The sequence below is a fragment of the Pongo pygmaeus genome, chromosome 11 (genome assembly GCF_028885625.2).
Source record: "Pongo pygmaeus isolate AG05252 chromosome 11, NHGRI_mPonPyg2-v2.0_pri, whole genome shotgun sequence".
NCBI lineage: Eukaryota > Metazoa > Chordata > Mammalia > Primates > Hominidae > Pongo > Pongo pygmaeus.
In genome coordinates, this window is record NC_072384.2 from 140,380,496 (window position 1) to 140,408,053 (window position 27,558).

At 49.5% G+C, this 27,558-nt stretch overlaps 1 long non-coding RNA gene across 1 annotated transcript in view; it reads left to right on the top strand.

The window, feature by feature from the left end:
• The first annotated feature begins 772 nt into the window (after positions 1 to 772).
• Positions 773 to 27,558, top strand: part of LOC129031861 (uncharacterized) — a 36,842-nt gene continuing 10,056 nt past the window's right edge. The window contains exons 1-2 of the long non-coding RNA XR_008501138.2: positions 773 to 845; positions 18,179 to 18,300. This is a non-coding gene — a long non-coding RNA (uncharacterized LOC129031861). The remainder of the gene's footprint in view (positions 846 to 18,178; positions 18,301 to 27,558) is intronic.

Below are 27,558 nucleotides of genomic sequence, written 5' to 3' on the forward strand. Positions count from 1 at the left end.
CCCACTACCTGGCATTCACACCCTTGTGGGACCACTCTCCTTGAATATGGAGGGGACTACACAGAACATTGTAGAAGTAATGGGGTGGGACATAAAAAGACAGTGGCTTCTGTTCTGCTCTCACTGTCCTGTCCCAGCACCCTCCCTCTCTCCCTTTCTCCCTTGCTTTAATGAGGCCAGCTGCCATGCTGTGCACTACACCAGGCAGAGGCCCCCATGGCAAGGGCCTGAGCACAGACTGGGGCCAATGGTCATCCAGGGACAAAGGCTCCAAGTCCAAGAGTCCATGAGGATCTGAATTCTACCAACAACCATGAATGAGCTTAGACATGGAACCCTCTCCAGTTGAACCTTCGGATAAAACCCAAGCCCCTGCTGAGGGCTTCACTCCACCCTCATCCAAGAATACAAGGTGGAGGCACTCAGTTGAGCTGTGCGCGGATTTCCAACCCACAGAAACTGTGAGATCATTACAGTTTGTGGTTTGAAGCCATTCAAACCGGTTTGTGCTTCAGAGTTGTGGGGATGATTTGTTCTGTGTCAATAGATAACTGTCCCATGTTTCCCATCTGCTGGCTGAATGCAGCATCCTCCACTGACCTGGGGGAGGGCAAAAGTGCAGAAGGAAGGCTTCCACGGACCAGGAGCACCTGCTGTGTGGGACAGTCAGGAGGCAACAAAGTCGACTGTGTCGACAGACTGAAATTTGTTGTTGTTGTTCCCGCATCTATTGCTCCCCTGAGATGGAGTGGCTGTGTGCTGCATCCAGGAAGAAAAGCCTGCATCATGTAGGAATAAATTAGGCTGCATGTGATAAAATACCCGGAAAACAATGGCGTAAACCAGTAAGTGTGTTTTTCTCACTGGGCAGGTGGTTTGGGGGTCAGTGCTGGTTGGTGTCAGCTCAGCAGCCGCACATCCCAGCAGAGGCTCTGTGGCTCTTCCGGCCTTTCTCTCGCCTTTGCGGGATGTCTGCTTCTCCTCCAGGCTTTGCGTCCAGTCTCGAAGGGCAGTGCCAGCTGTTTGGCCATTTCCATGAGGAAAGGAAAAGCTTTCTCAGATGTCCCTGGCAAGCTTCCACCATTTCTCCTTGGTCAGAGCATGTCACTTGGCAGCTCCTGGCTGTTTCCCTGAGTGGAAGGAGTGCCTCCTCACCTCACTCCCCCTGCTAACTGCAGCATCTGCAGCTTGCTTCATGCATCTTCTTTCTGCTGAGGTTTTATCCTTCTCCTCCAAGCTGCAAAGAAGGGTCTGGCCTGGAAACCTGAATTCCAGCCATGGTTCAGCCCTTAGCTTTGCTTGTGGCTTTGGCCACTTGTCTTTCTTCTCTGAGCTGTTATGTTCTTCTATACAAGGGATTCCGTTCCAAGGACTAGCTAAATCATTTGGAAATTTTAAGATTCATGGATAAAAGGAGGCCTGGAAAGAAATGGAAAAGAAGCAGAATTCCATTAGGAATGCCTAGCGGTGAAATTGAGAGTGCAATCCTGCTGGCTGAGGGGCTCCTGGAAAGTGGGGCCTGTCAGGTGACAGTGGTGGAGAGAGGATGGTGCAACGGCAAGGGCCACATGGCAGGATGAGAAGGCGGCGGCAATGCCAGCGATCAGACGGGCTCTGCAGATTTTGCCTTTAAAGCAACTAGAATTTCTCTTTGGCCAAAAGATGTTTGTAGCGAGGGAGAATCTGGCTGAGGACACTTCTGCTTGTGTGCATTTCTTTTAGGCATAACATCAGCTCCCAGGGCGCAGGCAGCGCTTTCTCTCCCTAACGTGGAGCAGGTGGCCCTTACTCGGAGGACAGCCTCAGGCACCATCAGACCCGTCAGAGAATCACAGCCTGGCGCCTGCCAAGCAAACCCGCCACCTCCTGGAACTTGCAGTTCTTGTCTTACTTACAAATGATACCAAATTCCTGGGCAGCCCCCTGTTCTCCACATTTTCTGGATTTGTGCTGCCTGCTTTGCTTTGTACAGTGTTTTTGCGCACAGTGTCACTTGCCCTTCATGGCAGCTCCTGTGAAGGGTGACAGCTTCCTCTGGAGACCCTCTGTGACCTGCCCATCAGGGCCCAGAGAAGGAGCCCCATGGATCCTGGGCACAGAGGGCCTGTTGGCTCACAAGTCAAGAGGCAAGAAGGGAACTCTGCAGCTCCCTGGCATTCTTCCCAGGTCCCTGGCAAGGTCATCCTAGGTGTGCCAAGGTCAGAGCCCACAGAAGTGACCCCACAGGTAAAGTCTGCAGGTATAGCCACCTGCTCTTTGTGACTCTGGGTACCACTGATGGAGTCCATTGGGGACCTCCTCATACACACATGTCCACTGGAGAACATGGGGCCCTCCAATCCAGAGACAGCTGCAGAAAGGTCTTTAGCAAATAGCATATGAAGTTGAGATGCTTCACTGGCCATTCTTCTTCCTCCTGTGCACTGTACTTCCTTCTTAGATGCCCCAGTTGCTGAAAAAGATCCATCCTGTAGGGTTAGGGAGTACCCAGGTATGGAAATGAAGGACCCTTGGCCCTTTCCACTTCTGCCTGGGGGCAGAGCGGGCCCTGCCATCAACGCAGGCTGCAGCTGCAGGTGCACATGGAAGAGGCTTGAGGTTCACCGGCCTTTCAAGGGTAGGTGGTAACAGACAAAATCTTAGGTTGTGCAAATGTGAGGGACAAAATACATGGCAGCGTGGAAACTAAAATGATCTCACTATCAGAAAAGGGGTCTCCATGCCGTGCAGCAAGGCCCCGAGCCTCACATGCCACTCACCCAAGCTGGGAAGAAAGTGCAGTGATTAACCCTTTCCTAGATGAGGAAACTGAGGCTCAGGGATGTGGAGTGGCTCAGGAGAATTCATATGTGAGGTTCAGAGCTGGCAGCCTGGCCTGGGACTTCTGAATTTCAAGGGTTGACCTCTTTGCAGGCTCTAGGCCTGGCCATCCTAAGTGGGGAGTGGGGACGGCTGTTCTTCCTGCCCTCTGGCCTGGTGCTAATTTCCCCGAACTGATCTTTCTCCTCCTGGTGTCCTCTTGCCAACCCCTCCTCACTTCCACAGGCTCCCCAAGAGTAAGGCAGGGCCACAGGCCCATGGGACTTCGCAGCGTGCCAGGCAACGTTCAGCCTTAGCTCTTGACCTGGCCAAAGGGAGGGAGGCCTCTAGAAAGGGTTCTTCTCTCTAATGGGAAACAGTTGAGCAGCATACCCCACCATCACTGCCATGACGGGAGGACTGCCCAGACATGTCTTCCCAGAGCAACGTGACCAGCTTCCCCTCTCTCTCTCTTTCTGTCTCTATCTCTCAGCCCCGTTCACCCCCAAACTGCAGACTGGTGAGCTCAGTGACTGATTGTTTTTATTTCAACCAAGTTCAGGAGTCATGTGTTACACAGCAGTAGATGCTCGGAACACCTTGTCATCCCCACATGGCAGATTCAAGTTCCTCTAGCACTTATCGAGTGCCTTCTGCATGCCGACTCAGAGCCTTCACACTCTCTTGCCCAGCAGCCCAGGGCAATCTGTCTCCTGTGGACACGCAGCCTTCCATCTTGGGCGGGGTCCATTCACACTGCCTCTTATCTCCTGGGATGAGTTTTCAGAGTGTGTCCTTGCAGGCATCCCCATGGGAAGCAGGTTTGAATGTGGGGGGCACAGGAAGTTACCTGGGGAGACATGTTGAAGCGTCCACTCCTAGGGAGCTTTGCTTTATCCCTAGGTGTCCTTGGTTTGGGTGAAGGGACAGGATTTCAAAGCAGCCTTTCCCTCTGTCCTGCTCCCTGCCTCTCAGATGAAGATGGCCTGCCAACTGCTGGCCTCTGTAGGTGACAGTCCCAGGGACAGCCACACCCCATATGGAGCTGAGAGGCTGGTGGCTGGCGGGCCTGTGACTACCGTGCTGCCGAAACGCGTTACTGGTATCCAGATGTCTTTCTCTCCACGCATCCCGGAGCTGTTTGAGGGCAGGACTGTATCAGATTTGCCTGTGCACACTCACACCCAGCACGGTGCCCTGGGGACCTCGCCAGCACCCAGAACTTTTGTTGGAGAAGCTGGCGGTCATGGTGATGGGAGGTGGAGAGTGTAGCCTGACTCTGGGCCGTGCTTGAGTCCTCACGTCTGTGTGCGCTGTGGCCACCTTAGCACAGAAGCACACGCTGTGATTCTAAGTGGGAAAACTTGTGTGTTCTGAGTCATGCTGAGGGCTGCAGGGTTCGAGGGAGGAGGTTCCTTCCCACAAGGGCAGGGGTGCCCTGCAGTGGCCAACTCCTGGCCTCCAGGTGTCCGGCCACCCTGCCTCCTCCTCTTCCCTGGCTTTCCGTCAGTTTTCCATCTGCTCCCACAGACTCATCTGCTCCCACAGACTCATCTGCTCCCACAGACTCATCTGCTGGGGACAGCCAGTTCAATCGAAAGGAAAGAAAGGCAGATACTGTAGGTGACTTTTTTTGGCAGTCTCCAGAGAAAACAGGAATCTGGGCTCAGGAGAAACGCTGTGTGCAATGGAAGACGCTGGTGCCCACTCACCTGGGTCAGGACTCAGGGAAGCTTGAGGGCCTCCCACGAGACGGCGTGCACTCAGGAGCATGGTGGGGGCTGCGTTGGGAACAGTCTTTCCCCAGGGGCTCAAGGAGGGCATGTCCATATTTTCATATTAGTTTAACTTCATGCTGGCCATTGGCAAAGATAAACCAAAAAAAAAAAAAAAAAGAAGATATTTTCAGTGGGGAAGGGAGCTTTCCAGATGAATCAGAATCCATTAATTTTATCCCCATAGCTTTGGTGGCTGAATAGTCATGTGACACATGCACGATAGTGGGGATGAAAATCTGTCCCCACCACACTCGCGTGCCAAGGTGACGTGGCAGGTGTGGTATCTTTGTCTCCCAGCACGGCCGGTCTCCCTAAGGAGCCCCCGGACTGACTGCAGATCCGGCCCGAGGCGTCAATGCCAACCAGCCCATGAGGGAGAAGTTCAGCCTCTCCAACTTGACTCCCTCCCTCTGCTCCTCTCTGTGAAGGTGCCTGTGCCTGCAGGGCTGGGCGAGGTTGGCTTAGGGACCCCACCTGTTCTGGATGAAGCCTGAAGATCTACAGGCCTCTGGGGAGACCCTGGGCAGGCCCCACACCTGACCGCTTTCCTGCATCTCTGCAGGGAGCTAAGGCACAGAGACTTGTGCTCAGCGTCTCCTACCCACTGGCTGCTGTGTTCGGTTTCACAGTTTCACTCTCGGGACCTCTGTGTCTGCAAGGGAGCTCGGTTAGCAGCTGTATAGGCCTAGGGCTCCCTGCCTGCCTTGCCGCTCCCACAGCAGTGAACTCTCGGTACTGACACTAGAATGGCAAGCCCTGACGCAGAGCCATGTTTCTAGCGGTTATTTGAACCCCAGGGGTTTATTGTAGCAGACGCATTCCAGAAACCACACCTGGAATGGGATGTGAAGCTTCAACACTGCTCCAGGCCTGATGAACCCGGGCTATGAGGTTGCACCATGGCCACAAGCACAGCTTTTGGGTGGTGGAGAAGGTGCACTGAGAGACCAATGTGGTGCCTTTAATGGACCCAGGCACCATCTGGCATAGGGTACCCTCAAGCTGCCATCACCTACAGCGCGGGAGGCTGGGTGACAGTTCCAGAACAACCACAGGAGTGTTCGCTGCCTGGTGCTCCTCCCAGGGGCAGGAGACCCCTCTCCTGGGCCAAACTCAGGCACCACGTGGCCTTTGCTCCTCCTGGGAGTGACTGGCTGGGAGCGGCTTTGGAGCTAATAAGGCCCAGAGTTGCAGAACACAAGGTTCTCTAGAAATCCCTCTCCCGTGTCATGGACTGGGAAACTGAGGCAGGGAAGAGGGAACAGAGGCAGAGCCCCATGGCTGACCATTTGCTCTGCAAATTCTGAATACCCAGCAGTGTGATTTTTAAAGCTTTATTGAGGTATAATTTACATGCCATAAAATTCCCCCACCGTGAGCAAGTATACAATTGCATGTTTTTCGGTAAACTTACAGATTTGTGAAGCCATTGCCACACTCCAGTTTTAGAATCTTTTCATCGCCCCAAAATCCTCTCAAGCCTGCTTGCTGTCAGCACCCAATTCCACCCTCAGCCCCAGGCACTGCTGGCATGTACTGTGTCTCTCCCAGTGGCATTTTTCGTGGACGAGACGTGAATATCCAAACCTAATCAGGTACCAGGCAAGCATTATGGGCATTTGACCCACGAGCGCTGGCACCCATGCTCAGAAGGGCTCCATGATTGGGGTTCAGAGCTCTGCAGTCCTGCCCCTGCAACCCCTGGTCACTTTTTCTTTAGTCTGTGTTTTGTAAGCACAATCCAATGAGGCCGAGCCGCATGTTCCAGGCTTGGAGCCTGGGCCCACACACAGCCCTACCTCCCGCCCCTTCCCAATGATGTCCTTTGTCCACACTCCGACCCCCACCCTCTCCTCCCAGGGCCACTGCCCACCTCTCCCAAAGCAGTGACCAGGTCTTGTTAGCAGGGAGTGGCTTGCCTTCCTGAGTCACTCTCCATCCTGGTGGCAGCCTGGGCCCCCTGTGGTGAGGGTCACGGTCAGGTCTGGCATCATGCAGCATCTTGAGTGGAACCAGGAGACGACTATCTCCCATCCTGGGCTGGATGGTGGCTCGGCAAAGTCAGTCCCTCACACATCCTCGATCCAGGTCCCACACGTGCCCCAGGTCTGAGGTTCAGCCTGTTGGCTGATGGGGAGAGAGGTGCATGGGGCCGGTGCTGACAGCACATATGCCGGGCTATGGAGTGGGGTCCAGGGTGCCTGCGAGGGTCTGCACTCCCCAAGCATCCCGCGCCACCAAAGGAGCGTGACATTCAACATCAAATAACCCCGTGGCTGCTGGCCACCCCCATCTGCACCTTCCCTTTACCTTCCTTTATCCTGCACATCTCGGAGGACAGCTCACTGCACTGGAGCACTTTCGGGACTATGAGGCAGCTCCCGTGGCCTTCCTGGCCTCGAGGTCTCCCTGACGTCTCTTGACTCTGGGCTCCATCCACCCAGCCAAGTGTTGTTGCTTGTCCCGAACACCAGGTCATTCATGAGAAGATATGTCTTATTAGTGCTGAGACCTTCACGTGCCCAGCCAGGAACAGAAGAGAGCAGGCATGAGGAGAGCCTCATCTTCTCCTTGGCGCACCAGGAAATCTTTGAATTCAGATTTCTAATATCAGATGACAATGAATCCTGGTTCATGTTTAAAGCAAGTATCTTTTACTATGGGCTGTTTTCATGAACTTGGGGCTTGGGAAGGCTGCAGACACTGTCTCCAGGCAAAGACCATGAAGAAGGTGAGTGGGTGAGGGCCAGGCCAAGGCTCCCAACACAGCCTGTGGGCAGACGGACGCAGAGCTAGGAAAGCTCCAGTTTATGCAGCGGAAAGTACATATCCATCCCTCCCCCAAACACAATAAACTGACATCCATTTCCTAAGGGCTGCTGAGTTCTGCCAAGCAGCAAATAAATCACCCGCAACACCAGCGATGGGACAGGGAAGGAATCTGAAACCGCAGGCACAGTGGCCTTGGTGCCAGGGGACATCGCTCTCTGCCGCGGGCAGGGGACTCCGTGCCATGAACACCCGTGCCAGCTGGGGCTGGGCTCTGCAGAGGTCTTGCCCGGGTGGGGGCCCTTGCATAGCCCCTCGGAGCTGCCCCACCACAGTGAGGCACAGAGACAGGGGCAGAGTGCAGGGTCTCGGTTGACACCTGCCATCATCAAGGTTTGGACAGACAGCATGCGGGTCATCGCCAGGCCGGCCAGAAGATGCATTTGATTACTGGTCACCGCAGCACTGTCCACATCACTCCAAGAGACCCAGTCGACAGTGGAGGGTGAGCATGGAAAACGGCCTTTTGCAATCACTTGCTCCAGCCATCTCAGACACAAAACCCAGAGTCAGCATCTTCCCATGACACCCTGGCCCTGGCATTCGCAGTGAGGCAGCAGATGTTACAATCTAGTTAGAGATGGCCTTGGTGGTCTCACTCAATTCAGGTCCTGCCCAAAGATAGCCTGGAGCAGAACTGCCCCCTCTAGGAGGGGAGATGAGCCATCAGCCTCTGAGGGACTAAGAGCAGGGGGCCAGGGCTCCCTGCCACCTGGGCTTCCTGGGTCACATCAGTTGGTCCCTCAGGGTCACAGCAGCAGAGGCAGGATGACAAAAACCCATCTGCAGCTGCCTTCAGACAGAGGCCAGAGCTCGGCACTCACCACCCCTGCCCCCACGCCCATCCAGGAGTCTCAGGTAGAAGCTGTTCTCTCTCACTTGACAGGTGTTGGGAGGCTCAGATTCCCTTGCAGGTGGAAAAGTGCTTTTTCAGTCTCCAGCCCCACCTGTGAGTGCTGACCTCATCAGCATTTCCAGGGGCTATAAATAGACCTGAAACACAATGAAGGGATCCAGTTTAGCAAAAACAGCCGTGGACCTTATGTCACCTGAAAAATGCTTTGGTAGGGCAAATGCTGTTCTGAACTCTGTCCACTTTATAAGTGTGGACGCCACCATGACCCTCTCCTAGAGTGCACATTTGAAGGGTGGGTCCAGAAAAATAGATCCAGGTTGCCTGCTGGATCTAAATTTTAGACACATTTTGACTGGCTGAGCATTATTTTTTAAGAGTGTAGATTGTACATATTTAATAATCTAGAAATCCTGGTTTCTCTTGATAAACCAGAAGATCTGGCCACAAAGGGCTCAGTGTTCCCCAGGACAATAAGCTGGGTTCACACAACTCTTTGGGTGGGGGCTGTGTACTGCTAGTCCCTGCCGACTGGGCCACATCCAGTTGTTGACACCAATTGGCCATACCGTTTTCTTCAACATCCCCTGAGAAGTGGTTGTGAGCCTGCAGGACTTAGTTAACTTCAGGTATAAAATGGGACATGAACTCCTGGAACTACCTTTTTCATAAAAATATATTATTAAGGTATAAGTTTTCACAGTTTCTAAAAATAGCTGATCTTTTGTGACTGTAAAGTAGGACCCACACAACTATATATGACTTCATGTTATTGATTAAATCTATGAGAGATTGATCACAAACATTCAACTGCATTGATCTATATTAGAAATTTCAGAACTACCCCCTCCCCAAGCAGTTTTCAGAACCTGGTTTCCCCCACACCAAAGGGCCCAGATCATAATGTCTGCAGTGATGGGCTTGGCCAATTGGTGTCAACAATTGGATGTGGCCCAGTCAGCAGGGACTGGCAGTACACAACCCCCACCCAAAGAGCCATGTGAACCCAGCTTATTGTCCTGGGGAACATTGAGCCTAGTGTGGCCAGCTCTTCTGGTTTATCAAGAGAAACCAGGATTTCTAGATCATTAAATGTATTAAATCAATCTGAACTCTAAAAAATAATGCTCAGCCAGTCAAAATGTGTCTAAAATTTAGATCCAGCAGGCAATCTGCCTGTTTTTGACTCTATAGAAATTATACAACCAAGACCCCTAGGCTTCCTGCTGCATCCTGCACCCTGGTCCCCTGAGGGAGCTTCATGCTGACTGTCCCCTCCTCTCTTAGTCTGTGGCTTATTCCCCTGTACACTTTCCAGAACCCCATGAACCTGCACAGATCAGACAATATCCAGATTGTCTTCTCCAGATGGTCAGGAGGGACAGAGGATCAAACCATCCCTGACTGCTGGGGATTCACGGGCTGCCTCCAGAAACAAGGACACCTGGGGCTTCCAGAAGTAGTCAAGAGAATGTCATTTCACAGATGCAGGGTAAACCAAAAATAGTACTTTGTTAGTGTAATTGGTAGGAGTGAGAGAGCAACATTTTCCCTATTGAATAATGTCATTTGCAGAGGCTCAAGGAAATCACAGTCAGAGTGTGGGCTTTGCAGTTGGACTGTCTGAGTTTAAAGCTCCTCCATGAAGCTTACTAGTTATATGAACAAATCTGTGTCTCAAGTTTATTTACCAATAAAATGGAGACAATATTAATATTTATCATATCATTGTTAGGAGGATAAATTGGCACGTCAGGTTTTTAGAACACTGTCTGGCAATGAAACCCTCAATCAAGTTTGTTTACCATAATCATTATTGTTATTTCTAGACACCACTCCTCCTTTCCAAGTCCCCAGGAGTACACAGGGACAACAGGAAAGGAACATTTCATTTGCTGGGTTCTGGCTTCATTTGCCCAGCTGCAGGGCATACTGGTGAAAGGGCTTGTGCCAACCTAGCACCCTGGCTCATACCACATCTCAAACTGGGTCATGACATCTTACCCCATCTCACAGGGAAAGTGAGGGGCAGGGAATCAAAGGGAGATGAGTGTCCCAGAGCCCACCAAAAGAAAGCTTGGAGAGGTAGCCCTGAGTATCCCCCTCCCACTGCAGAAAACAGTGACCCCATGGTCCCACTGTACAGACCCAGGAGTGGGTCTTTTTCCCCCAAAATGTCCTCTGCACAGTTCCATGCTGCTGTCCTGGTCCAGACTGACATTGCAGGGTGGGGACAGGAGACAGTTGGCAGCTAAGGAGGGAGCACCAACAGCCTCAGGTGCACGGAGCTGAAAACCTGCCCACCAGAACCCCTCCCAGTCAGTCACCAAGCCCCTCAAGCCGCATTTTCCAGCCCTGAGGATTGGAGTGGTCATGTGACTCATTCTAGCCATTGGAGTATGAGCAGAGGTCATGACCACCATACTAAGCCTGGCCCATAGTCACCTCTGTCTCCACCAAAGCATCTCTTCTCCATCCTCCCTCCTCCTGTCCTCCCTCCTCCTCTCCTCCTTCCACTTCTGGCTGGATGTCCACACTCAGGGAGACCTCAGAAGCCAGGGGTTCAAGATGGCAGCATCTCCATCTGTGCCTGGAGCTCGGCCACTGCTGACTGGACTTCATGGGAGCAAGAATCACATCTCACTGCATTGAGCTGTTGAGGTTTCTAGGTTTATCTGTCATAGCAGCTTGATCCCACTCTCTGGTAGAGCAGGGCTGCCTCTGTCCTGCAGGTACATCCCCAACTGCCCCAACCCTGTGTGGAGTCAGCTTAATATCCCAGTGCCGAGCCCAGTGGTGAAGGGTGTGGACTTCAGGGTTGGACTGGCTGCATCCAACCCCAACTCTGCCACTGCTGCTCTGTGCCTTAGTTTTCCTGTCTGTAAAATGAGGATCAGAGTATTTCCTCCTTGCATAACAGTCATTGGAAGGATGAAATGAGTTAAACCCTGCAATGCGTTTATGTCTGTGTGGGGCCAGTACTAAGGGCTAGGCAGGGGCTTCCTGACAGCATATTTCATTTGTAGAGATGAGAAGCCTCCACACAAGCCATAGCTGTCACCATGACACAGTCTCAGTTCTTTATGTTTCCCATTAGTAATTTCCCTCACTCAAGGCCCATTTGCTCAACTTAACAGGAAGTGTCCACTGAGCTGGGAGGTCATTGCTGGCCCAGCCCTGCCAGGCTACAGCGTGGGCTCCACCCCTGCCAAGACTCCTACCTTTAAGCTCAGATATTAATCAAAGATGTAGCCTCTGCATTGAGGCAGCCACCAGCTCCAGCCTTAGCCACAGGCTCATCAGACAAGAGGATCCCTGCCCTATTGGTGAGGTCCTTTAGGGCCCTTAGTCACCTTTTCTATCAAGACATCAAGCCAGAGTTATCACAGGCGATCAGAGAAGATGAAAAACTATTAAACATGGAGGAGAAGGAGGCTGGGGTCTCAACTTGCCTCCCAGGGCTATAGGGACAGTGGTTTCTAGCAGGCATCAGAGCTTCCCTTTGTAACAGGTGTTTCCTCACCCTAAGCACGAATGGCTGAGAGGAGCCATCCATGCTTTCAGGTTAAAGTCAAGGACACATCTCCCGATGGATGCTCCACACAGCCCTGACCCAGGAGTCTGGCAGACTGTGTTTGCATTAATGCCTCTTCCAGGACCCCTGGGACAGGAAGAGGCACTGGCATGGAAGGAGGGCATGACTGTCACAGAGTCTCCAAGGGGGAAGTCTTTGCAGGAATTTAAAATGAGGGCTTTGCCTGGAGAATGGACCAGGCTCAAAGCAAGACTTGGAGTCCTCAAAGGAACAATGATGCCTGCAGCTCCAAATGTAGGCTTGTTTGCTGTGGGCATCTGAAGGCTACTGCAGCACAGCTGGGCTGTGACCCCCAGGCTGAGCCAGGATGCTGTCATAGGTGGGATGGTGTCAAGGGGGGACAGGGCTAAGACTCTCTCCCTAAGGCTTGCACATGAATGGCCCGATGGTGTTGAAGGTTGGCTAGCCGATGCAGACCTTGTCTTTCTTGTCCAGCCTAAGTAATCAGTGTTAGTTTCCTGGGGCCAGTATAGATAAGTACCACAAACCAGGTAGCCTTTAAAACAATAGAAATGGATTTCTTTACAGTTCTGGGGAACAAAAGTCAGAAATGAAGGTATCTCCAAGGTTAGTTCTTCCAGAAGCTCTGGGGGACCTGTGCCATGCCTCTCTCTCTGGCTCCTGGTGGCTGCTGACATTCCCTAGTTTGTGGACACATTGCCCCGGTCTCTGCCCCCATGTCACATCTGTGTCTGTGTCCCTCCTGTCCTTATGAGGACACTGGTTATTAGATTCAGGACCCACCCTAAATCCAGGAGGACTCGATCTCAAGATCCTTAACTAATTACATCTGCGAAGATCCTGTTTCCAAATAAGATCACATTCTGAGGTGCTAGGAGGACATGATTTGGGGAGCTAGGAGGTGAACAGAATACTGTTCACCTCGCTAGTGACTTGGGGTCCTCAGGAGGGATTCTAGGCTGCTGCAGAAGTTTGGCACAATGAAGGTGGTGGCTTTGGAAGATTGGTTCTGCCATAGTGGGGAGCCAAGGTTGGGATGGATGGGTCACCCGTGGAACTGCAAGCAGGGAGAAAAGAAGAGGCTGGGTGTGAGGCGCCAGAGACTGACCCAACATAGAAGCAGAAGGAAGGGGGAGGAGGAAACCTCCCAGAGGGCAGGAGGCTGTGCCTGGGACCCTTGAAACACCAGGGCCAAGACCAGTGAGTCTTGGGTTTTTGGTGTGCCATGCACAGAACCGGATGGGAAAACGGGGAAAGTTGGAAGCAGGCGTGAGCTCTGATGTGGGCGAGAAAAGAAGGGAAAGGTGACAGAACAAGGAACAGAGGGCGAGACCTGTGTTCTGGGTCCAGAGCTGTTTTCAGTTTTCTCAGCTGTTCATGAAGGGAGGTGTCCTCCCATCTCCTAAGAAGCACCTGAATGCTGCCACCCAGCTGCCCTGAAAAGAGAGGACCCCTCTTCGGAAGCTCCCAGCCCAAGAAAAGAGACTGGGTTTCCTGCATGAGCAGAAGGGAGAAGCTGCCTTTGGAAGAGCTGTTGGACCCATCAGCCACATGACTCTGAAGCCGTGTTGCCCTTTGGAGGCAGCAGGAAGGACGTGACATGGAGGCTCCCTGGAACATGTGTAGGTGCAGAGCCACACCAGCTTCTGTGACAGCATGCTAAAAGCGTGCAGGACAGACTCATCTGTCTCATTTCTTGACCCAAAACCACAAAGCCCATCTTGAAATAGACACCGTGTGAATAAAGCCAGAAAGTCGAATTCCCAGAAGGAGAATGTGCATTTCCTTGAGTCACCGTCACAAGGGCAGCACGGAGAACCCGTTGCTGCTCCATAAACAGCACGTGGCTCCCATTGCCCTTTGATTCCTACACAAAAAGATTATGAGAAAGCGCTGGTATGTGGGAAACGGCAGCTTTCTAGATCTCGAACATTAGCCTTGTTAATTTTTCAGAAATGCACGGGGGACTGTGACAATGGGGAAGCGACTGCAGATATGCTTTACTGCAGCTCAGCTCTTCCCATTTTAAATGCCACCAGAGCCTCAGCCTTCATGTTTATCACAGGCCACGGCTCTTTCATCATAGGAGGGCATTTTTCTTTATTGCATTGTGGTTGACACGTTTGTGTGCAGCTTGATTTAAATGTCCTAGTAAAATCCTAAAAGATGAGACAAACAGTCAGGGCAGGCAGCCGAGGCGAGGCCCCTGGTAGCAGCTGGGTTATAGTGCCATGGTTTTAAGGGGGCCCTGGATCCGTTTCCCTTGAGTCCAGCCTTCCCTGAGCTGGAATGCTCAGCGACATGAATTGGCCACAGTAGCAGAGGTGGCAGGGGTGCCTGCTGACTTCCCCAGGAGCCGGCAGACAGCCCAGAGGCCCCACGCCTGCCGCTGCCCCGTCCCATCATGACCTTCCTGTTATTCCATGTTCATGCCTTCAGAGTTTGGAACGAATGAAGTTGCTGTTAAGATTCACTTACATAAGAGACAATACCCTGTCAGTCCTTGGTTCTAGCAGGGAGAAGAAGACACCCAGGGCACAAAGGAAAGATGGTGAATCACAGAGCAACCACCCGAGGCCAGTGGGACCAGGTGCCCACCCAGGGAGGGATCCCGCAGGGTCAGGACCACCAGCGAGCAGTGGGCTGCAGCCCAGAGTCCTGCTCAAGCCTTCCTTGCTGAGTGACATGGGGGCTCTTTTCTTCTCAAGAGAATTCAGTTCCTCTCCTCTGTCACCACGTTGTCCATTTCATTGTCTTTCCATCTGACTTTCTGGAAGATTTCATCAACTTTCTCCACCAAGACTTCTACCGCAGCTGGCTGTTGTTCCGTTTCAGTGTTGGCAAGCACATCTTTCCAGGGGCTGTTCTTGCTCTCAACTGCGTCCTTGCATGGCACCCTGTTCTGGGTCCGGGAAGGCTCCACCCTCCTGTTCCACAGAGGATGGGAATTCTGGCTTTTTTAGGGTTTTCTTCCTGTTCCATGTGTTGTGTTCATTTCCTGCAGGGTCAGCTATGTATTTTTCTGCCTCTCTTTCCTTTCTATAGTGAATTTTCTGAAATACAGGCGTGGACAACCTGGGATCACTGGGTATTTTGAAGAATGAGGCAAAGGAAATGCCAGTTGGGGCACAGAGGGGACTGGTGAATGCCAGAAAGAGGACCTCGGGGACACCATTGCTTGGAAACATCAACAGCCACACGGGCTGCTTGGGGTCTCCCTGTTCATTCCATAAATATCAATCTGCAGGCACACCATCCCCAACGACCCATTTAATTTCTTTACGGAATAGCTGCCCCCTTCTTGTCTGACTGGGGGAGATCAAAGTCTGACTGGTGGGAGTTCCATGTCCCTGGGCAAGGACAGGTTGGGGATGGAGAAAAGTCTATGAGCAGCCGGGCTCAGCCCCCTCCCCAGCCCACGCTGCCCTGCCTGAGGCCGCGCCTGCTTGCTGGGGGCTCCACATTGATTCCCTTTTGCTGTCTTGATGCCATGCGAGGTGAGGAGAGAAGCCTGGTGCCCCAAGCCCGGCTGCCTTTGTCAGCTTCCTCCTGGTCTCATCTGTGCATCCAAGTCCTAGGGAGCGTTTTTGGTTCTCATTCAGGCCAGAGGAACTTCCGCCTGCACTTGGGAGAGGTGGGAGCAAATGGGAAGCATGCACTGGGCGGAAGAAGGTGGGTACGCCCGTCCCCCCACCCCAGCCCACCCTGGCCTGAGTCTCCTCTTGGGAGCTGAGACCCCCCCTCCACGGTCTGTGCCACCCCAGTGGGTGGGTGCTCTTCAAGCATTGCTAGGACTGAGGTTCAAATCCAAGCTAGGGTCCTGACAGCATTGAGCCCAGGGAATGCCGAGGCATCTCTGGGCCTCAGTTTCCTGACTTTAAGTTGAGGATGAGGACAGCAGGTGAGAGGATGATGTGCTTGGAGGCCTTTCTGGGGTGTCGAGCTCTGAGTGAATACTTACCGAACAAATGAATGAGGGAGTAGCTCCTGTCGTGCTGCTGAGCTGGGCCAGGAGAGCTCGGAGCAGTCCAGGTACTTCTATAGGTGGTTTCCATGCACTTCTGTGGATGGGTTTACACGGATTAAGTTCACAACCTTGAAGGCAGCTAACAGATGCCCTAGATCTGCTGGGAGCCTGGGAAAGAGGAGCCTGCACAGGCCACGAACATGAGCTTGATGGGTTTTGTGAGCCTTGAGGGGTGCCGCGCTGGAAGGAGAGCTTGGAACTGGGGCTGGCCCCAGACAGCCACCATCGGCAGGGCTCAAGCTGCCCTGGGAGGGAAGCTATGACCTCGCCACTCCCAGGAGAGAAGCCCGGACCCAGAGGAGAGAAGGAATTGCTCCTAAGGTCCTGGTGCCATGGAGGGAAGACCTGGATTTGGACTCAAGCCTCCTGGCCCCAGAGCCCAAGCTCCTACTGACTAGACTGGACAAGCAGCCCCACTTCTGCTCCAAACCAGGTGATCTGGGGCAAGCCATGCCCCTCCCGGGCCTCAGATTCCTGGTGCAGGAACAGGCAGGTCTGAGGAGCTGCTCCATCCTCATGGGACTGACAGCAGGATTCAGTGATCCTGGGGTTTGGTGCAGCACTCGGCACAAAGCAGGCTGTGATGGGTCTTGCCTGCTGCCAGGGGTGTGACCTGAGAAGGCCTGGACCCTGCCTAGGCCCAGGAGTGGAGGTGAAACCCAGGCACCTCCCCAGCCTCCTGCCAGCATCCCCTTGGGGCCTGGGAACAGCGCTGTGAGCGGGCCGCACCTGTGCTGGAAATCGCCCTTAGGCTGCCGAGTAATCAGTTCCATGGTTGGATGCAGGCCTGTGCTGTGACTTGAAGTCAGTCGGCATGGAACACATTTCCCATGTCGAGGCTGGGCCTGACCTCCCTTCTCATGGTACAGGAGGAAGAAAATTGCTTCTTTGATGGCATTTGTGATAGGCTGGAAAGCGCACAGCGGAGTGAGCCAGGAGGCGCTGGCTGGGTTTCCACACTGGCTGCCGTCAGCACCCATCTTGGGAGGGAAAAGGGAGGGACCGCCTCGTGTCCCCATGTCCCTGTGCTCCAACCCCAGCCCACTAACCCCCGTGGCATGGTGCTAGAGGGTCGAGGTGGTGGGGTCTCAATGCCTCAGGGGCAAGTTATTAAGCCCTGTCTTTATGGCAGGCACTGAGGTGACAGGACAGGTGGAACCCTCACAGCGGACAGATGCAGGAGGGGGTGGCTCTGTGTGCCCAAGGGCCTGTGTCCCCGTGCCCAGGGGACTCATCCACAGCACATGGTGTTGGGCTGAGTCTGTGCCATCTGCCTGGGGCTGTGCAGTGGGAGGTAGCAAAGGCGGGTTCCAACCAGGTCTACCCAGCCCGCCCATCCCTCCTGGGGCCAAGCCACCAGGCCCTGCCCTGGCCACACACAGCATCCATGTCAGCTGGGATCTTGGGGTGAAGACCCCCAGGAGGCAGCACCCATGCCCCAGGTCTGCTCTCCTGGAACAGCTGAAGCTGACTCCTGTGGATGATCTCAGCAACACCCCCAGACCTCACACCAAGCAGCCTGTGTGCTGCAACCACCCTTTCTCAGAGCCCTTTTCTGAGTTCACGCTGTCTTTAGGCCAAGTGCAGACAAGAGGAAAAGCTCATCGGCCTCGCACTGGCCAGTTCTGCTCACGGCCTTGCCTCCTGGGTCCTTCTCTCTGACCTCTTTCTTCTCGGTGGTCTGGAGGCAGCAGCTAACCCCTTGTGCCCCTCACGCAGCCCCTCAGACACTGCCTCTGTGGCCCCCAGATCAGCTCCACCACAGGGTCCCCCACCCCACCCCCGTCGATGCTGGAACAACAGATGCCCTGGACCACGTGTGGCCCTTTGTGCCACAGGCGGGGGGTCTGGCCAGCAGAACGTGGGCACCCATGGACAGACTCCTCCCTTCCGCTCTGTGGCACTTCTCAGGGGACAGTCTCTCCCAGGAGGCTGAGCAACCCTTGTACTCACAGGGGCCCAGCTCCACCACCCGCCTGAGTGTGGCTCCCTCCCTCCCCGCATCCCAGGCCTGCCCTCCTCTCTCAGAGTTAGCACCAAAGCCTGACGCTCAGGTTCAGCTTTCTGGAGGGCTCAGGCTTTTCCCCCTTGACAGAGAGTCCAAATGCCAAGTAGCCCAGCAGAGGGGCTCTCTGGAATTAACACCGAGGCCTACAGCTTCTCCCATAGGGAAGGGAGTCCACTCTCAGCTAATTCCAACCAAGTGGTAAGAAGGAGACGCCAACGCCTGCAAAGACCCCTGAAAGGTGGCAGGTCCTGAGGCCACACTGCTGATGGGGAAGGGGGATCACCCGGAACAGTGAGCATGCTCACTTTTGCCTTTTCTTTCCCCAAAGGAGTAGGGGCTGGGGCTCAGCTGTGGCAGGACACCCACCACATGCCCACGGGACGCTTCCAAGTCCCCATCTAGACCAGCAGAAGCCCAGGACAGCTGACTGCAGCTGGACCAGCATGTGGGGTGGGGGCCATGAGGCTGAGTGGGGGCCCAAGGTCGGGGGGGTCCCTTGTCAAAAGCCAGGCGGACATCTCTCCAGGTGTGTGTGTGTGACAGGGTCGGGTCGGAGGCAATGACCGGGGTAGGATCTCAAGGCAGGCATGGGGATGATAGCCACTCACCCGAGAATGCTGTCAGAAATAATCACGGGGTTAGGACGATGTGTTAATTCAACACATAGCTTTGAGTGTCTGCTACGTGCTGGAAACAGACAGTTCTACGTGCTGGGGATAGAGCAGGGAAAAGACCTTTGTGAAGCAGCCAGAATTGTGCTGAGAGTTTCACATGCACGAATTCTCCCAGTGCCCAGGTGAAGTGGGGCAGTGCTGGGTGCTGTCTTAGAGTGGACCCACCAAGGCCTGGCAAGGTCCCTGTGGCTGTGACGCCCAGATCTGCCTGTGTCCAAATCCCCTCTTTAGCTCTTGGTTCTGCTGGAGCTGCCTGTGGCCATCTTAGTTCTTTGGGCTGAAATGACAAAATACCAAAAACTGGGTGTGTTATTAACAACAAACATTTACTTATCATGGTTCTGGAGGCTGGGAAGTCCAAGATCAAGCTGCCAACAGGTTGTATGTCTGGTGAGGGCTGCTTCTTGGTTCTTAGATGATGCCTTCTCACTGTGTCCTCACATGGTCAAGGGGCAAGGGAGCTCTCTGTGGCTTCTTTTATAAGGGCACTGATCCCATTCGGGATAGATCTGCCCCCATGACTTTATCACCTTCCCAAGGCCCCATATCCTAACAGAATCACATTGGGGATTAGGCTTGAACACATGAATTTTGGGGACACAAACATTCAGACCATTGCAGTTGTTTTTCCTAAGCCTCCAAAATGTCCCTCCTCGCACTTTCTGGTTGCCTGTCCTGGGTCAGGCTAGCAGAGGCTGTCGCTGGGCATCCCAAGGAGAAAAGCAAAGGGGCTGGTCATGTGGAGGGGGTGCCCTGAGGCCAGAACAGCGGGAGGCACATGTGCACGGAACAGGTGGTCTGATCTGGAAGAATACCTCAAACACCTGCCTCTCCATTCCACACCTTTCAGACAATGGTCACTAACATGCCCTCTTCAGGGATAGCACCGGCTCTTACATCTAAAGGAGGTGTAGTGCTCAGGTGCGAGCAGGAAGGACCTCAGTCCTCCAGTGCAGATGCTGCTGCCCCTGCTGAGCACTGGCTGAGCCAAACAGTTGGGCCATGACCCAAAGCCTTGTGGTCTGTGAGATGCCCAGTGGCAGGATGCTGCCATGCAGGGGAAACATAGGAAACAATAAGGAAAGTATATGTGGGTTGAATTGTGTCCCCCCGACAAAATAAGTTCAAATCCTTATCCCTAGCACCTGTGAATGTGACCTTATTTGGAAACAGGTTCTCTAAAGATGTTATCAAGTTGACATAAGGTCATCCTGGAGTAGGGTGGGCCCTAAATCCAATAGCATGGATACTTGCATATAGAGACAAGGAGGAAACACACACAGGAAAGAAATCCATGTAAAGATAAAGGCAGAAGTTAGAGGGGTCCATCTACAAGCCAAGGAACACCAAGGGCTGCTGCCATGGTAGCAGCCATAGAGGGGAGAAAGGAACGCACCCTCACAGCCTCCAGAAGAATCCAGCCCTGCTGACACCTCAGTCTCAGACTTCTGGCCTCATGAACTGTGAGAGATATAACTTCTGTTGTTTTAAGTGCTCCAATTTGTGATAAGCTGTTAGGGCAGCTCTAGAAACAAATACACATTTGCAGGGAAGTGCAAGCCAAGTGGGCCCCACTGCAGAACATCATGGGTCAGAGACTTCCATTTTGGTGGCTTTGCCGTTGTTGAATACAGGTAATCAATTTATCATTTGATAAAACTTTTTAACTTTGCAGTGAATCCTTTCAGCACAATAAGCTTTAAAAAGTACAAAATTAAAAATGTTGCTCTTTTTAACACAAAATTCTATGGCATTTATTTCTCAGTGATGATGAATGTGTGTAAGCTGCATGAAATGTTTATTGACATGTACCATTCACTGTGGAGCCATGGTGATAATCCCGAACTTATAAAAAGCAGAAGACACAAATTTGCTGAAAATGTATCAGCATCTACTTTAAAAGGTTAGTTGTTATTCATAAAAAACTGTGACCAAAAACCATAATGTAACACATGCAGATACAGAAGGCACATTTACATATATTCTATGAAGCATGACTTTTTATTTAGATCAATTCATTCTTGTTCTAAATTAATTTTGCTCACTTCAAATTCTAAGATTCCATGTGCACACATGAAGAATGAGGCCCTAGCTGCTCACGTGTGGGTTCCAGTAACAGAAGAAGGGCTTCACAGACCTTCCAAGAGGCCAGCTCTTCAATTACTCAACCAGCACCATGAGATGCTGTGAACAGCAAACCCACTATGTTAATTCCAATAAAGGATTCCAATTTTCAAAATTTAATTTATGCAATCAAAGCAGGGCCTTGAGAAATTTATCCTCTTGGAAGTGAAACATCGGATATTATTGTAGATACAGTTCAGTCAAACAATTCAACACTGAGATAAAGTTAGTTGTTTTGCAGTGATAATACAAATACAAAGTTTGGTGGAGTACTGCACTATGGTAATGTTCTTGCTAAACTAAGAAGCCTCAGGACATGTCTTAGTCCGTTTTGTGCTGCTATTATAGAACATGTGTACTGGGTAATTTTTAGAGAACAGGGATTTATTTCTTATAGTTCTAGAGGCTGGGAGATCCAAGGGACTGGCATCTGGTGAGGGCCTTCTTGCTACATCATCTCTTAGTGGAAATTGAAGAGCAAAAGAGCATATGAGAAGAGAGAGAAGGGGAGAGGGTCAAACACATCCTTTCATCAGGAGCCCACTCTCTCAATAACAACATTAATTCATTTATGAGGGCAATGCCCTTGTGATGTAACCTAGCACATGAACTTTGGGGAACACATTCAAACCACAGCAGGATGGAAACCAGGAGTTGGTTGTGGTGCAAATAGAATCCACAATTTTGTCAAACAAGGTGTGATAGTCTACTAACTAAAATAGAAGTCACAGCCACCAAGTTTTTAAATTATGTATATTTACATATATCATTTTATGCATGTGTAAATATGTGTCTGTGTGTGTGTGTGGAGAGAGAGAGACAGAGAGCGAGTCAGTTCTCCATATCTTCATATCTTTGAATGTGGAACTGCAGATATAGAGGTCTGACTATAAAGGACTTGAGTACCCTTGAATTTTGGTATCTACCAGAGACAGAGGGGCTAGAACAAATCCCCTGTGGACACTGAGGGATGTCCATATATGTATGTATGTATGCATGTATGCATTTATTTAAGGTTCCCCAAAGAAACAGAAGCAACAGTAGATAGATAGATAGACAGATGATAGATAGATAGATAGATAGATAGATAGACAGATAGATAGATAGGGGTGTATGTGTGTGTATGTGTGTACGTGTGTAGAGACAGAGAGATTTATTATGGAATTGGCTCAAGTGATTATGGAGGCTGAGAAGCGTTACAATCTGTGTCTGCAAGCTGCAGACACAGGAAAGTTGTGGATGTAATTTATTTTGGGAAAGAAGTCCTGAGAACTAGGGTACTGATGTTAACATCTCCAGGGGCAGAAGAAGATTAAATGAGTTTTCCCAGATCAAGCAATGAAGTAGGAAGATAGGGGCAAATTTCTCCTTCCTCCACCTTTTGTTCTATTCAGGCTCTCGACAGATTGGATAATGCCCACCCACACTGGGGAGGGAAATCTACTTTACTGAATTCACCAACTCAAATGCTAATCCCATCTGGACACACCCTCAGACACACCCAGAAACAATGTTTAATCCGGACACCCTGTGGCCCATTCAAATTGACATATAGACACACACACACACACACACACACACACACATACACGGAATGATTGAACTATAAATGTTTTATGGTTACACTGATGTTGTATAAATATACATATCATGGAAATAAATCTCTCCCCTTATCACCTATCATAAATTTAATTTTAGGAATATGTGAGTTCTGTAAATCAACCTAAATGTCCTGCAATGCTATCAATGATATATTATAAAAAACATTTTGAAATCTTTGCTTAAAGTGTTAACTAATTGGAGTGTCAAAGGACTTAAGCAAGTACAATTATTGAAAACAAAGCCATAATTGGAAGGCATTGAAACTTAACTAACTAAAAGAAAGAAAAAGACTTTAGTTTCAATCATGATGAAGTAGCTTCTATTTCTCTGATTCTCCTGCCAATAACAATCATAAAAGCTAAAAAAATTGTTTTTCTAATTAACTAATTTAAGATACTGAGAAGAAACTGGAAGGGATATAATTATTGAAATATGGGAGAGTAAAGTGGAAATGTTAAACTCTTCAGAGGAAAAGCATGCCTTCCTCTATAATTTTTTACCCACAGACAAGAAAATCAGACTCACTGGTGATTCAGATATCAGAGTTAGCAGATAAGGTTTTAAAAATAACTATGATTAATATGTTAAGTGCCAGGGAGAGATATACAAAATGCAAGATAGAGAATTTCAACAGGGATTAAAATCTATAAAAGAAGTCAAACAGACATTCTAGAACAGAAAAAACACAATATCCAAAATCAGAAAGCCATTCAATGGATTTAAAAATAGCCTGGACACTGCTGAGAACAGAGTTGGTAGACTTGAAGATAAGTTAATAGAAAATATCCAAGATAAAACAGAGAAATAAAAGAAAAAAAGTAAAGAGCCAAACAGAACATGAAAGATGTGGAATAATAGTAGATGGTCTAGTGGAAGCCAGATAATAATGCAATGATATTTTTAAATAAAGGGTGGAGGGGGGATCCTGCCAACCTAGAAATCTATATTCAGAAAAAAAATTCAAAAATGAAGGTAAAAATAACAACATTTTCAGACAAACAAAGGCAAAGAGAATGAATTGCCATCAGACCATACGTCAAGAAACAGTAAAGGAAATTCTTCAGATTTCGGGAACACAATTCTAACTGGAAATTGGAATTGCAAAAGGAACACAGAGCTGGAGAAAGAGAAAATATGTGTACAAATATGACAGATGTTAATTGTGCAAAGCAACAATAGCAACTATGTTTGCCAAGCTTGTAAAATACATGATATGGTTTGGCTCTGTCCCTACCCAAATCTCATCTTGAACTGTGGCTCCCATAATCCCCACATGTCATGGGAGGCACCCGGTGGGAGGTAATTGAATCATGGGGGCAGGTTTTCCCATGCTGTTCTCCTGTTAGTGAGTAAGTCTCATGAGATCTGATGGTTTTATAAAAGGCAATTCCCCTGCACATGCTCTCCAGCCTGCCACCATGTAAGACATGCCCTTGCTCCTCCTTCACCTTCCACCATGATTGTGAGGCCTCCCCAGCCATGTGGAACTGTAAGTTCATTAAACCTCTTTTTCTTTATAAATTACCCAGTCTCGGGTATTTCTTCATAGCAGTATGAAAATGGGCTAATACAATACGTAGTAGCAAAAGGACAGAAGGGAATGAACGGAATTACATTCCTGTAAGATTCTTCTTTTGTCAGATCTAGTACCAAGAAGCAGATTTTTTTTAAAAAGTGAGACTTGCAGAGATGTATTGCGGATACACCTGTGAAAGACACAGGGGAAGGCAAGGGGGTTGGGTGCGTAGAATCTTCAGACCATCATGCTGGTCTGACACCTGTGAAAGAAGAGAGGAGGGGAGGAAGGACTGGGCAGGAAGAGACTCAGACTGTGGTCTCAGCCAGTTTGCAAGGGAGCCCCAGCAAAGATTGTCTGTCAAAGGAACCCTGTTGGCAGGAACAAGCTAGCATTGCACTCCTACCATGCTCCATGATTGACTGGGAACAGCCTGGGGATGGGAACGAAGACTTGGCATGACACTGGTGTGTCTGCAGGTGCACAGCTAGAACCTATCCACCAGCTACTTTCTTGACAGTGGATTCTCTGAGCACCCTGAGAACCCTCAGAGCACCATGGCCACCACAATTGTGTTACTCTGAGTTTGATAAAAGCAGTACTTCCAGATAGATCTAGTAAATCAAGGATGCTTACTGCAATCTCTAGGCAATATCTAAAAGAAAAATACAAAAATGCACATTTAGATGTCCAACAAAATTCAATAACTACAACAGCACTTTATTAATTAAAAAAAGGAAGAGAACAAAACAGATGTGACAAATGGAAAGCAAATAGTTAGACTTTATTGGTAATTATGTTAAATGTAAATGGAATAAAATTAAAGAAGAAATCGAACACATTAACTTGGTGAAAGCTCTAGCCATGTATCAGCTTTAATTTTGAAATTGTATGGCTTTGCTTTAGTATATCTCAATTTGTGGGAAAAATCTTTCGAGGGAGCACCTATTTTTAATTGGATAAATTTATACTCTGTACCAGAATGGAATTAAATTGAGAAGTCTTACAGTTTTGCATGATCTAAATATGGTGAGAGATTCAAAAGAACCATAAATAGACACAATTTATTTGACAAGTTTTATCCTATCTTTGCCAAAAAAAATGTACTCTGAATGGAGGCATAAAGATAGTATCTATGGAAACATTTGGCCTGAAATATTTACACACTTATATATGAGAAATAGAATTAAGATTATCCTCCATTTAGCAGAAATTATGCTGCACTTACTTGATACCTCAGCATGGTTAGAGAGAATGTTTTCTCTAACATACGATGGGCAGCAGAGAAGAGTCCATTGAAGGTGTCTATAATTTTAAATTTATTAATGATAAAGCAAAAATTTAAAGAAGATTGTAATTTTATGAAGAGATTAAAAAGATGAGAGATAAACTATGAATTTCATGAAAAGAGAAATGGCTAAGTAGCAGATTCAAGTATAGTATATGAATATATATCAAGAATAATCTGTTTGGCTATTTTTTCAGTGTTCAGATATCCAATATAAAGATTATTTTGCTTTGATGAACACGAAAATACATTATTTTTAACAGGAATTTTATTTTTGAAATTTATTTATTCATGGAGCTATTTTATGGATTCAGTAATGTAATCAATTTGCTGGTTAATAAATACATATTCCAAACATTGCATATTTTTATCATTTCTACTGTCCTCTTTACTCTGAGGACTGTCCTGTTTGAACAGTGGTTACTGTGCCTCATGTCCCTGGAGACCCAGCAACCAAAGCTCCATGGGCCACTGGAATGGCAGAGGCAGATGTAGATGAGCTGACCTGTGTCACCGTGGAGAGGCTGTCCATCTCAGCCACAGCACCATGTCATTAGAAAAAGCAATTAGAAATGAAGTCAGGGTGAGAGAGGCAGGTCTGCCCTATGCACATCGGCAGGCTGGAATAAGATCTCTTCTTGGAAAGCTCTGGTCAGGATGCAGGATTGCACCCACTCCAGCCCCCAAGAGTGTTTCTGCAATTGGAAACGCCAGTGTGGCCAGGCAGGATGACAGGGTGTCATGAAGGTTGCCATGGTTGTAGCCAGAAAGCACCACAGTGACATATGGGATCTTGTTTGTAAGCTCTACAAGATGTTTCTTTATTATCAAAACCCAGCACCTCAAGGTATTTATAAAGAAGGCAAGTCAAAGGTAAAGAGATGCATTACCAAGAATCTGTGACTCCAAAGATCAAAGTTCATCTTATCACTCGCAAGTTCCTCTATTATTTGAAAAGGTTACTCACCCTACTTGGAATATCAAGCAGCAGTTGATTGGGTTTACAGCATTTTCTACCTTTACCCTTTGCAAACTGTCTGGATGCAAATGTCAAGATTGAAATGCCCAGTAACTCGAATCTCTGGATCCAACAAACAAGAACTTAGTGCAATATTTTTAAATTCTGACTTGAATTAAAGTGATGGATGGGTCCTCTTAGCATAAATATGTGGTTATCCTTTCTCCCTTCTCTTTCCCTTTCTAATAAATATCCCCAGCATTGGGGAAGAGGAAAAACACCTTGATATTACTTACTGCTCTCATGAGTAGTCATTGGCTATGCTAGCTTGTATTTATTCTACATCAACAGAGCCACTGTTGTTAAAAATAGCCTAAGGAAATCAGTTAAGATCTAAGCATTAACACGACCAAAAAGCCAAGGATCAGGCCATCAAGCTGCTTTAATTTAGTTGCTGTGTTGAATTTTCATGTTGTAAAAGTGTTACCAGTAGGTTGGTTCAGGTTCTTGAGTTTGCCACAAAAAGAATTTGAGAGTGAGTTCAAAGTAAGTGTAGGCAAAGAAGTTTATTGCAAAGCAAAGATACACTCTGAGAGGCAGGGTGGGCCTCTCAAAGGGAGAGACAGCAGCCAGTGCCTTAAGAGGAATTCGCCTTATGGGAGCTGTAAATGAATATTCATAAAACACTGGTGAGGTCAGGTATGCAAAGGCGGACCAGCGGTTGGCGCATGTGCTCAGCATCTACATGATCTAACACGTATCCCATACATCATTAGCATATGAAATCTCCACCATGTGGATGTGTTTTGACTACTAAAATGAAGAAAAGGTCACTATAAGCTAAACCTTGAGCCTAGCACATGAGGGACCCTGGAGAAGTCCCTGGCCACCCCCCACAAGGCAAGAATTTATAGCTAATAGCTTCTTGGGCTTTTGGTGGTGATTGGCTGGAGATTGAGGAAGCTACATCAGGAAAAAGGGGCTTTGTTCTCTTTCCTGGGCCAGGGATCAGGAACAGGTAACCATCTGGCAGGTGGCTGGTATCCTGCAAGAGCGCTTACCTTGCAAAAGAGTCAGGTGCTGATGCATGAAGGTGCAGGGAAGAGTCTTCCAGGCTTCCCACAGGGGGACCCGTCAGTATGGCCTCCTAACCTTACTCCTGCCTCATTAGTCGTGTTGGGAATTTAACCCCACAGGGCTCCTGCTGAAACCACTTGAGGCTAGGTCTCTGTGTCCTCAGTGTCTAGGGACACGGACATTGGAGGGAATACTTGATGTCCAGCATAAGGATGGCCTCAGGAGAGCAGGATTACCTCCTGGGGGTGTGCCATAGCCAGCCTCTGTGTGGTCTTTGTCCCATAGCACCAGGCCACATTTCTCTAGGGCTTCCAAGTCTTGGACAAGTCGATTTTTTTCTAAAAGAGAAAGTCATTGTTGTATTTTTGCAATTTCAACAGTTGTAGACATCAAGGACAGTGGAGTACGTAAAATTGCACCTGCAGGCCTCTGGCCCTGGAGCACAGTGTGAAAGGCAGGTCTGAGATTG